The 12,492-nt window shown below is 40.6% G+C and overlaps 1 pseudogene; it reads right to left on the reverse strand.

Annotated features, from left to right (window-relative positions):
• Positions 1-238: 238 nt before the first annotated feature.
• LOC144593003 (putative G-protein coupled receptor 132) lies at positions 239-1,325 on the reverse strand (annotated as a pseudogene).
• Between the last annotated feature and the right edge of the window lie 11,167 nt (positions 1,326-12,492).

The raw sequence follows: 12,492 nt of genomic DNA on the forward strand, positions 1-12,492 counted from the left end.
AAAAAAGTTTACAGATAATACAAATACGTGGTTTGTGGGAAGGAAAGCTTCAGGTTGCAAAATAGGTGTAAATAATCGAGCAGACAAATGGCAAATGGAGTACACTGTGGAGAAGTGAGGTAATGTGTAGAAGATGGTGCAACATGGTAAGGTGACAGACAATAAATGGGAGAATGCTGAAGACTGGATGAATTGGGACCTTGGAGAATCCAACAGTCAGCATTTCAGGTCAAAGACCTTACAGCAGAACCAAGATAGTTGTGGATGTATTCTTTAGAATAGAGGATATGGTTGAGGTGTGGATGGGAGCTGTAATGGAGGAGTATGTTATTAGGAATAACATACTCCAATTAGTGGACATGTTGGAGACTGGCCCGTGGTTGAGAAAGCAGGTCTCCGTTCTCCAGAGGCAGGGGCAGTCAGGCAAGGAGTCGGAGGTCTTGTCTCAACTCCTGCATTGCGATCTCAGAGGAGAATGGGTAGAGGAAGGGGTTGATGGCGCTGTTGATGGTGCAGAGGCAGAGGAAGGCCGTGGACACGACGTCAATCTTCTCCTCGAACCAGCAACTGTCCTTGCTCAGGGAGAAAGCCAGAGCCCTGGAGAGCAGGATGATGTGATAGGGGGCAAAGCAGACCAGGAAGATCAGGATCACAGCCAGTGCAAGGTACTTGTCTTTGTTCTTCAGGGTGGTGTTCAGGCAGGGGCTGGACTGGATGCGCCGGAAAATCAGGAGGTTGGTGGACACCAAGATGCCAAGAGGGAGGCAGAAGCCAATGCAGAAGTGTGCGTAGTTGTGCTTGGCCACCATGTTTTGCATGATGGGAATGGTCTTGAAGCAAGACTTATTCTTGTCCTGGGTGTTCTGCACCTCGGACAAGAAGACGGGGGTGTGGACCAACATCACCAAGGCCAAGACGGTGGCGCAGACCGCCATGGCCAGCCGTCTGTGGAGCCGCCACTGGGGTAGGGATCAACCAGGTAGTGGTCGACGGAGATGCAGCAAAGCAGGAGGATGTAGAGATTTATGAAGACGATGTAGCCGATGACGCAGCGGGCCCAGCGGCCGTGGTTCCAGTGATTGGAGTTCCTGGCGTAGAGGATCCACCAGGGATGGTGACCAGGTAGATGAGGTCAGAGAACGAGATGGTGAAGAGGTAGACCAACAGCACATTCTTCCACCGGATCTTCAAGGCACTGAGGGGAGGGTCAGCAGGTTGGTAGGCAGGCCGACGATCAGCACCAGGCTGTAGATGGTGGCCAGGGTCAGGGAGCCCTGGCTGTAGGTCACATTGGAAGTCGCCCCCGTCTCACTGATCATCATCATCATATCATATATATACAGCCGGAAACAGGCCTTTTCGGCCCTCCAAGTCCGTGCCGCCCAGTGATCCCCTTACATTAACACTATCCTACACCCACTAGGGACAATTTTTACATTTACCCAGCCAATTAACCTGCATACCTGTACGTCTTTGGAGTGTGGGAGGAAACCGAAGATCTCGGAGAAAACCCACGCAGGTCACGGGGAGAACGTACAAACTCCTTACAGTGCAGCACCCGTAGTCAGGATCGAACCTGAGTCTCCGGCGCTGCATTCGCTGTAAAGCAGCAACTCTACCGCTGCGCTACCGTGCCGCCCATGTTGGGGTTAGCCATCGCACGGATCCCATGGTGGCAATACAGCCCGGGTGTAACAAGATCTGTTTAGTTTAGTTTATTGTCGCGTGCACCGAGGTACAGTGAAAAGCTTTTGTTGCGTGCTAGCCAGTCAGCAGGAAGACAATGCATGATTACAATCGAGCCATTACAGGTTGGGGGTTTGGTTTAGAAAGAGTACAAAGGAAGTGGCGCAGCAGTAGAGTTGCTGCCTCACAGCGCCAGAGATCCAGGTTCAATCCTGACTGAGTGTTTGTCTGTACGGAGTTTGTACATTCTCCCTGTGACCTGCGCAGGTTGTCTCGGATGTTCCGGTTTCCTCCCAGACTTCAAAGATGTACAGGTTTGTACGTTAATTGGCTGGGTATAATTGTAAATTGTGTAGGATTTGCGTGTGTAGGATAATGTTAGTCACTGATCGCTGGTCAGTGCGGACTTGGCAAGCCGAAGGGCCTGTTTCTGCACTGTATCTCGAAACTAATCTAAAGAAATCTAAGTACAGTAAATGGAAAGAACCAATTTCCCTTTTGCAGAGAAGTGAAAATATCAATTTAAAGTAGATGGTAGAAAGATAGGAGGACAGAATCAGAATAATCTTTATTGTCATCCAAAAAAACAAGTCTTTTGGACGAAATTCCATTACCCACAGTCCAACAATAAGAGCAATAAAAATAAGCAATAACACACACAATCACAAACCAACACAAATTTAAAAAAAAGAAACATCCATCACAGTGAGTCTCCTCCAGTCACCTCCTCACTGTGATGGAGGGCCAGAATGCCTTTTCTCTTCCCCTGCCGTCTTCTCCCGCGGTCAGACTGTTGATGTTGCCACGTCGCGGCGGTCGAGGCTCCCGACATTGAAGCCCCCGCCGGGCAGAGAAAATCCCGCGGCCAAGATTTGCATAGACTGAGGCAACTGGTATCTTTTAGTGACAAAGACGGAGACCTTTCCACCCATCAAATCCATGCTAGTGCTCAAAGGAGCAATCCCGTCGGTCTCATTGCTGATAGAATTGAAAATGTATGAGGTAGAAGTTTGGCTTCTGTACTTGACAGAGTGAGCGAAACCCCCAGCGTTCACTAATGTGATCCGAAAGGAAAGGCAGATGTTAACAAAGATGTTGGAGGGATAATTGACAGCAAATATGTGACTTCGTAAAGTGCCATTAGATTGTTTTGTTCAATATGAAAAATGGGGAAAAAAACATTGCACTGTGCTCTGTTTCCAATCTTACCATTTCTGCTGTTGATTGGTGCACTTCTTCCTATGTTCTCCAGTGTGGAATTTCCATGCACACGTGTGTGTTTGCTTTGGAACCCTTGAAATGGTTCTCCTCTTATTGTTCTGAGTCAACCTATCTCCCTGGAAGAGGGGATATGGGTTGATACATTCAAAGTGCAATGGAATGCACGTTTAGTATGTACATTTTTAACATGTATGTATTAGTTCAACAGTGTGGTTATATGACCATGAGCTTTGTGAGAACAATGCCGCTTTTGGAAGGGTGAGTGCAATGGAAAAGAAGCATATTGAATACTTCTCTGCTGATGTAAATGGGGATGAGCTAAATGAATAATGCTAAATTTAAGAAAGCCTTTCTGAGCTGCACAGTGAGGATGAGAGGTTGCAAAGAGGATTTGCCTGACACTTCTGGAAATACGATTGCAATTCTTTCAGCACCACATTCAAGTTCTGAAGAATTTGCTGATGGCATTTGTGTACTATGCCAGTTCTCGACATGATCATTCACCAACCTGTCATGTGAGCATCCATGGAAAAGAAGAACACCTTCCCATTGCAGCCTTGTTAACAATGCTTGCATCTAAAGTTTGGGGAGTTTGGTGGGTCTTGCCTTTCCCATTGCCTTGCACATGGACAGTGTTGTTGCCTTATTTTGACTTGAGTGTTGTTGCCTTATTTCATTACCTACCTGAAAAATTGTCATTAATGAATTTAACATATTACTCAGAAGGTTAAAAGGAAAACAAAAAAGGGCATTTGTATTTGTTTAATGATCATCCAATCCAGAAAAGGTGGGATAATGGTGGATAAGTGTAGGAATAAAGTCATAAGTGATAGGAGCAGAATTTGGCCATTCGGCCCATCAAGTCTACTCCGCCATTCAATCATGGCTGATCTATCTCTCCCTCCTAACCTGATTCTCCTGCCTTCTCCCCATAATCACTGAATAGAGCAATGGAGCATACAAGAAATGGGAGGGTATTGAGTAGGACAGTACAAATCTATATTTAGAATTGTGCAAATTTATCAGGGGCAGTTAACATGGATTTGTTTTGGGAGGGACATGTTTTGATTATCATGATTTAATTTTTGAGAAGGGTGCAAGGAGATCCAATGAGTTTGATGGCAATCTGTATAAATTTTTAGCACAATTTTGATCATAATCAATATAATGGAAACAATTGAGCCAATGGAAAATTATATCCCAAAGGTAAGTCACTGGCAGAAAGCAAAGGATATTGGTTGGTGAATGATTTGTGACTGGGAGGTTATTGTTAATGGAGGTCCATGGGATTTAGTTCTCAGTCCCTTGCTTTTTGTAGTGTAACTTAATGAGTTAAACATAATCGTAGGTGGCATGATAAAGACATTTGGTAATGATACAAAGAAGGCTATGTGACTAATTTTAAGGAAGTAAACTTTGGACTGTTGGACAAGAATGATGATCTGATCAGTTGGACAGAAAAATGGTAAATGGAGTTCAATTGGGAGAAGTGTGAAGTAAATGCATTTGAGAGATACAGCAAGGCAAGAGAATGCACAATAAAATAGAGGAATGGAAGAATTGTGAATGAACAAGGTTTGTGTAATATATATTCACAGCTCCTTAATGAAAGTGGTCAAATAATATGGTTAAGAAGACAGGATTCTCTGTTAGTTAAGGCATTGAATATAAGAGCAGGGAGGTTTTGTCAGAGCTGAAGCATTGTATAAAATTCTGGTCACCACATTACAGATTGTACTGGAGGGGGCCCAAGAGATTTATGAAGATATTGCCAAAATTGAAAACATTTTAGTTGTGAGTAAAAAATGTGAACAGCCCACGTTACATTTGGCTTGTTTTCTTGGAATAGAGGAAACAGGTGGTTGGGAGGTGGGGGTGGAGACACTGAGGTTTCTTTGAGAGGTATTACATTAAGAGCAGCCTGGATAGATTAAATTGAGAGGACTTATTTCTTCTAGCAGGAGGTAGAGTTCCGAACACTATGCCCGAAAAGATGGTAGATCCAAAGCCCTGATTTGAAAATTGATTGAATGCATATTTGAGTTGTGATCTGCAGGACTGCATACGTTTTGCTGAAATGTGTGATTGGGTTCATTAGCCTTTAATTCACAAGCACAAGGACAGTGGGCCAAATGCTTGCCTTCTCTGTCCTATACTTTCTGTGATCCTATGATTCTCAAATAATCAGCTGCTTGATATATTGTCAAAAGGCAAAGATAAGGATACTATATTTTTACTATAGTGTACTAGGTTACCCATTAATCTATCGTTATCAGTCACTTTTTGAAATTTGCATTAAAATGTTTGCATTCAATAACATTTATTTCTGTTTAAATGTGAATATGTAATATGTAATGAAATCTTGCTTCGGTAGAAACCTGTCAACTGTTTTCTAGAATGTCAATTGAAATGTTACACTTGTTCTTTAAGTAATTGCAACTAGAAAGGATGATATTGAAATATATATAGATGTAGGGGATTGGTCAATATTTATTATTTTTGAAACATACCTTTCTTGTATTCAGACTTTGAAAACATTTATACTAACCCCTTGGAGCATATTGCAATTGACCGCAAAGAACAATGGGTGGTTTGGATGCATACAATATCTTATTTTGAAGAGTTTTTGGAAAAAACAGAAATTTACGGGGATCGCTGGTCAGAGCAGACTCAGTGCAGCCTTGTTAACAATGCTTGCATCTAAAGTTTGGGGAGTTTGGTGGGTCTTGCCTTTCCCATTGCCTTGCACATGGACAGTGTTGTTGCCTTATTTTGACTTGAGAAAATAACTTCATTTAATCTTGGTTTTTGCATGTTCAAGCAATTATATGTTCTAACTTGCAATGTTACCAATTGCATGCCTCCTCATCCATGATGGGTGAAGAGCAGATTTCATCTTGCATCAAGTGTCTAAAGACAGTGGAATATCCACTGATTCCTGTGTTTGTTTGGTGATTGCACTTATTCAGTTTACTTGTTTAGTTTGGAGATGAAAGTAACCCCTTTGCCTCTTACTCTAGCAGATCTTTTCATCATGGTTTGTATTGTGGTTGCTTCTATTTCATATTCAGATGATTGGTTCCTGGAGAAAATTATTATAACAGAGGGAGAACTGCCTGTTTCCAAACATACTTTTATGCACAATAACTTCATTGGAGAACAACAGAAAAGTAATGAATTCTCTCAAGTAACAATTCATCTTAAAGGTATTACATTACCTACCTGAAAAATTGTCATTAATGAATTTAACATATTACTCAGAACAGTTTTCACTGCCTTGAATGAAGGTTAAAAGGAAAACAAAAAAGGGCATTTGTATTTGTTTAATGATCATCCAATCCAGAAAAGGTGGGATAATGGTGGATAAGTGTAGGAATAAAGTCATAAGTGATAGGAGCAGAATTTGGCCATTCGGCCCATCAAGTCTACTCCGCCATTCAATCATGGCTGATCTATCTCTCCCTCCTAACCTGATTCTCCTGCCTTCTCCCCATAATCACTGAATAGAGCAATGGAGCATACAAGAAATGGGAGGGTATTGAGTAGGACAGTACAAATCTATATTTAGAATTGTGCAAATTTATCAGGGGCAGTTAACATGGATTTGTTTTGGGAGGGACATGTTTTGATTATCATGATTTAATTTTTGAGAAGGGTGCAAGGAGATCCAATGAGTTTGATGGCAATCTGTATAAATTTTTAGCACAATTTTGATCATAATCAATATAATGGAAACAATTGAGCCAATGGAAAATTATATCCCAAAGGTAAGTCACTGGCAGAAAGCAAAGGATATTGGTTGGTGAATGATTTGTGACTGGGAGGTTATTGTTAATGGAGGTCCATGGGATTTAGTTCTCAGTCCCTTGCTTTTTGTAGTGTAACTTAATGAGTTAAACATAATCGTAGGTGGCATGATAAAGACATTTGGTAATGATACAAAGAAGGCTATGTGACTAATTTTAAGGAAGTAAACTTTGGACTGTTGGACAAGAATGATGATCTGATCAGTTGGACAGAAAAATGGTAAATGGAGTTCAATTGGGAGAAGTGTGAAGTAAATGCATTTGAGAGATACAGCAAGGCAAGAGAATGCACAATAAAATAGAGGAATGGAAGAATTGTGAATGAACAAGGTTTGTGTAATATATATTCACAGCTCCTTAATGAAAGTGGTCAAATAATATGGTTAAGAAGACAGGATTCTCTGTTAGTTAAGGCATTGAATATAAGAGCAGGGAGGTTTTGTCAGAGCTGAAGCATTGTATAAAATTCTGGTCACCACATTACAGATTGTACTGGAGGGGGCCCAAGAGATTTATGAAGATATTGCCAAAATTGAAAACATTTTAGTTGTGAGTAAAAAATGTGAACAGCCCACGTTACATTTGGCTTGTTTTCTTGGAATAGAGGAAACAGGTGGTTGGGAGGTGGGGGTGGAGACACTGAGGTTTCTTTGAGAGGTATTACATTAAGAGCAGCCTGGATAGATTAAATTGAGAGGACTTATTTCTTCTAGCAGGAGGTAGAGTTCCGAACACTATGCCCGAAAAGATGGTAGATCCAAAGCCCTGATTTGAAAATTGATTGAATGCATATTTGAGTTGTGATCTGCAGGACTGCATACGTTTTGCTGAAATGTGTGATTGGGTTCATTAGCCTTTAATTCACAAGCACAAGGACAGTGGGCCAAATGCTTGCCTTCTCTGTCCTATACTTTCTGTGATCCTATGATTCTCAAATAATCAGCTGCTTGATATATTGTCAAAAGGCAAAGATAAGGATACTATATTTTTACTATAGTGTACTAGGTTTCCCATTAATCTATCGTTATCAGTCACTTTTTGAAATTTGCATTAAAATGTTTGCATTCAATAACATTTATTTCTGTTTAAATGTGAATATGTAATATGTAATGAAATCTTGCTTCGGTAGAAACCTGTCAACTGTTTTCTAGAATGTCAATTGAAATGTTACACTTGTTCTTTAAGTAATTGCAACTAGAAAGGATGATATTGAAATATATATAGATGTAGGGGATTGGTCAATATTTATTATTTTTGAAACATACCTTTCTTGTATTCAGACTTTGAAAACATTTATACTAACCCCTTGGAGCATATTGCAATTGACCGCAAAGAACAATGGGTGGTTTGGATGCATACAATATCTTATTTTGAAGAGTTTTTGGAAAAAACAGAAATTTATATGATTGTATATGGAATGAAGGGTAAAACTCCTTTGCTGGAAATAAAAAATATGGAAAACACTCCATTTGAGGTAAGCTTTCTTTTACATGAAAGGTAACCATTTAAACCATTTTTAATCTACTTTTCTCTCGGCAATGAGCTCTGCATAAAAAAAAAAGTTGTTGCTTCCATACAATATGAAGAAACGGGTGAGACAAGTGAATATAACAAGCGATATACGAGCAGACATGACCCTAGCAATAGAACTAAAAATGTGCACTCCCGGACTAGCTGTACTTCTAGCCAAGCTATCCCTATACTATAATAACACCAACTTCTCGAACAATTTAGAAAATTCACCACTTTCATCCTATTCACAAACAGCCAGAAAAAATCCAATGCTCCTTGTCAGTCTCCTCTCAATCAACTCTAAGTTATGGAAGGTGTTGTTGATACTGCTGTCAAAATGCATTTACTCTCCGATAACTTGTTCACCGATGTTTGGTTTGAGTTACACTGGGATCACATGATTCCAGATCTCATCGCAGCCTTAGTTCAACGATCTGAATCCCAGAGGCGAAGTGAGAGTGACTGCCTTTGCGGATTTAAAACCGAGTGACATCAAAAAGCTCTGGTAAATGTGAAATGAATGGGCATAAAGTACAAAATTCTCCAGTGCTTGGAGTTGCACCTTGGAGAAAGGAGGAAGATTGGTGGCAGTCAATCATCGCATTCTCAGGGCAATGCTTCAGGAGTCCCTTAGGGAAATGTCTTGGTCCCAACCACCAGAACAAGGATGCTACTCGTGTGTGCAAAAGATTTGCAAAATCTCAGCAAATGAAGTAGTCCATGCCTGCAACCAGTAAGACCTACACAGCAATCAGACTGATGTGGCAAGTAACATCTCCATTACAAATATGCCAGAATGTGAGTCAAACCACTCATCCTTTACTTTCAGTGGTGGTATCATCATCATGTCCTGAGGGTTTCTATTGATGAAAAACTCAACTGGACCAGCCAAATAATCATTGTTTAGAGATGCAGCTCAGAAACGGGCCTTTTGGCTCACTGAGTCTGCTCTGACCAGCGATCCCCGTACACTAGCCCTATCCTACACATGTGGAACAATTTACAATTTTTATTGAAGCCAATTAACCCACAAACCAGTACATCTTTGGAATGTGGGAGGAAAACGGAGCACCCAGTTAACAACCACGTGGTCACGGGGAACATACAAACTCCCTATAGACTGTACCTGCAGTCAGATTCAAACTCAGGTCTCTGGAGCTGTAAGCCAGTAACTATACTGCTGTGCCACTATCCCACCCCTGTTACAAGAGCTGAACGACTAGATATCCTGTTGCAAATAACCTACCTGTTGATACCTCGAAGCCTTTCCATTATGTACAAGGAACATTCAGGAACATAATGAAATACTCTCAACTGGTGTAATTATTAATTACTGCCATTCTCCATTATCTGGAATTGAAAAGTAACCATCACAGAGTTGGAACGTCCCTCCTTCAGGTTATTTATTGCAATATTTCATAAGTGATATTTGAAATAACATTTTGTTTTCTGTTTCTCTTGAGAATTTTTTTTCCTCTCGTTAATTTTTTTTCTCTATCTGACAATATACATTGTCATGGCTGTTCTTATATATTTCGTCCTCACTATGTGTGCTGTTAATTTCACAATGTTTCAGTTTGATTGGAGGAAGCTTGCCTGCATCTTTCATTCAGTTCTTCCATTCCCTCGTGCAGCAGCCATTCCATCTGATATCTCTAGCAATTTACAGGGTAAAATATTGTTCACAATGAATGGAATGGAAATCTATCACTGGATGAAATTAATTGTACTGGATCTGGAAATTATAGGCCAATCTTTTTGTGGAATACCACAAGTTAAAAAATAAAAACCTGGTCACATTTCAAAATGTTCCCAAAGCACTTCACATAAAATTAATTACAAAGGATGCGCAGTGAATTTTGCAGCCACGCAAATGAATAGAATATAGAGACATAGAAAAATAGGTGCAGGAGTTGGCCCTTCGAGCCAGCACTGCCATTCAATATGACCATGGCTGATCACCTAAAATCAGTACCCCGTCCCTGCTTTTTCCCTATTTCCCTTGATTCCTTTAGCCCGAAGAGCAAAATCTAACTCTCTCTTGAAAAATTGGGCTCCATGGGTGAAGATGTTTTTCCTCATCTCAGTCCTAAATGACCTACCCCTTATTATTAAACTGTGATGCCTGGTTCTGGACACCGCCAACATCGGAAGCATTTTTCCTGCATCTAGCCTGTCCAATCCTTTAAGAATTTTATATGTTTCTATAAGATCCCCTCTCATCCGTCTAAATTCCAGTGAAAACAAGCCCAGTCAACCCATTCTTTCATCATATGTCAGTCCTGCCATCCTGGGAATTAACCTGGTGAACCTACACTGTACACCCTCAATAACAATAATGTCCTTGCTCAAATTAGGAGACCAAATTGCACACAATACTCCAGGTGGGGTCTCGCCAGGGCCCTGTACAACTGCAGTTGGATCTCCTTGCTCCTAAACTCATATAATGTATATCATATGCACAGCAAGATCCCATGAATAGCAATGAGATAAGATAAAAGTTCATTACTTTTCGGCACCAAATGTTGAGGAACTGGAGAACAAAAAAAACTGAATACCTCGCATATTTATTGCTTGCATGTGAGGGGGAAAAAGTAATTTATGGAAATTAGTTCACAAAATGACATCTGCTGCATAATTGCAAGTAGATTTTGACTCCCATCTGTGCACTGTAAATTCTTTGTAGGTTACCAATTTCTAATCACGCAGAGCAGATTCAAACGTGCAATGTTGTACTGGCTCTTTGAATGAGTTATCCAATTAGTCTCAGTACTCTGCACTTTCTCAAAAAAAGCACATTTTATTCTTTTTGAAGCATGAATTCAATTTGATTTTGAAAATTACAATACAATAAATTATTAATATAAACGTTGATTTTATTTTTTTGTTCATAATTTTATTCTGGTTAGCAAATGTAAGTTAATTGAAACAAGTGGAACGGAGGGCAATTCCACACTACTATACTCCAACTGGAAATGGAAGACTTGGAGCAGGAGGTCTTCGACAGGGTGTCAATAGTATTCTTGCGAGCACCCTTCCTCATTATGGGAGCACAGGAATTGGTCCACGGTGCAACAACATAAGCAATTAGTTCAGTCTGAAAAAGGGTCTCGACCCGAAACGTCACCCATTCCTTCTCTCCCGAGATGCTGCCTGACCCGCTGAGTAACTCCAGCATTTTGTGTCTGCCTTCAATAGTTTCCAAGTTAGCCATGTTCAATAAAATTATTAAATAACACCATGCAGAAGGCTTTGTAGCCCACTAGCCCTCTGCTATTCAAATAATTTCACTCATTGCCCTTCAGGTATATTTCACAATTCCTTTAAATGTACGTTCTTGCACTGCCAACCACCTGCCAATGCATTTTTTTTTTGCCCATTTACTTCGTCAAAGCACCTTACAATCTTAAGCATCTGCTAATATGTTTCTTAATCTTCTCTGCTGTAGAAACAGTTGAGGCCTAATCAAGGATTCGTAAAGATTTAGCATAAGTCCATTTCTTGATGCTTCTGTTTATCAAGCTAAGAATTTTTTCCCCATTAAAATTATTTTACCTGTATATTTTTACACTAAGCAGGGGCTTTCTTTAGCAATAATGTTAAATTATAGAACCCCAAAATGTGCAAATGTGAGAATATTTTCTTTTAAGAAAGAATCATGGTGGTTTTCACCTTGTGATATATGTAAAATGTAAAATAGTCCTCAACAACAGCTACCTGCAAAGATAATAATAATAATAATAATACATTTTATTTATATAGCGCTTTTCATATACTCAAAGACGCTTTACAGAGATTTTGAGAACATAGGGAAATTAATAAATAGATAAATAAGTAAATAAATAAATGAACAGAGAAAGGAGACAGTAGGTGAGGTGACCTTCAGTGGTTGAAGGCAGTACTGAACAGGTGAGACTTCAGCGATGTTTTGAATGTGGTGAGTGTGGGGGAGTCTCTAACGGTTTGGGGTAGTGAGTTCCATAGGGTGGGAGCAGCAATGGAGAAAGCCCTGTCCCCCCAGGATCTGAGTTTAGTCCGGATGTGGGGGGATAGGAGATTGGCAGCGGCAGAGCGGAGGGTGCAGGTGGGAGTGTGCCTGTGGAGGAGGTCGGTCAGGTAGGATGGGGCCAGGTTATGGAGGGCTTTGTAGGTTATGAGGAGGATTTTGTACTGGATTCTCTGGGGGATGGGGAGCCAGTGGAGTTTATAAAGGACGGGGGTGATATGGTCACGGATCGAGGTGTGTGTGAGTAGACGGGCAGCGGAG

The sequence above is a fragment of the Rhinoraja longicauda genome, chromosome 4, assembly GCF_053455715.1.
Source record: "Rhinoraja longicauda isolate Sanriku21f chromosome 4, sRhiLon1.1, whole genome shotgun sequence".
Lineage (NCBI taxonomy): Eukaryota > Metazoa > Chordata > Chondrichthyes > Rajiformes > Arhynchobatidae > Rhinoraja > Rhinoraja longicauda.